The sequence below is a fragment of the Gigantopelta aegis genome, chromosome 8 (genome assembly GCF_016097555.1).
Source record: "Gigantopelta aegis isolate Gae_Host chromosome 8, Gae_host_genome, whole genome shotgun sequence".
In the NCBI taxonomy this organism is placed as follows: Eukaryota; Metazoa; Mollusca; class Gastropoda; order Neomphalida; family Peltospiridae; genus Gigantopelta; species Gigantopelta aegis.
In genome coordinates, this window is record NC_054706.1 from 19,229,705 (window position 1) to 19,229,974 (window position 270).

Below are 270 nucleotides of genomic sequence, written 5' to 3' on the forward strand. Positions count from 1 at the left end.
TGTTGAAATAATAAAGAATTAAATTCATTATTCCTTTTATTCCATTAATTTGTTGCTGACTTTTTAACAAGCTATTTAAAGGTTCAGCAACAATTACATATAGCATCATCGAAATTGGACATCCCTGTCTAACACCTCTAGTAACAGGAAAGAAAGGCGTTAAATGACCATTATTTAAACACTACTTTTAATATCATTATATAGTATTTTAATCCAGAAATAAATTTATTACCAAAATTAAATTTATTCAAAACTCTGACTATAAAACTA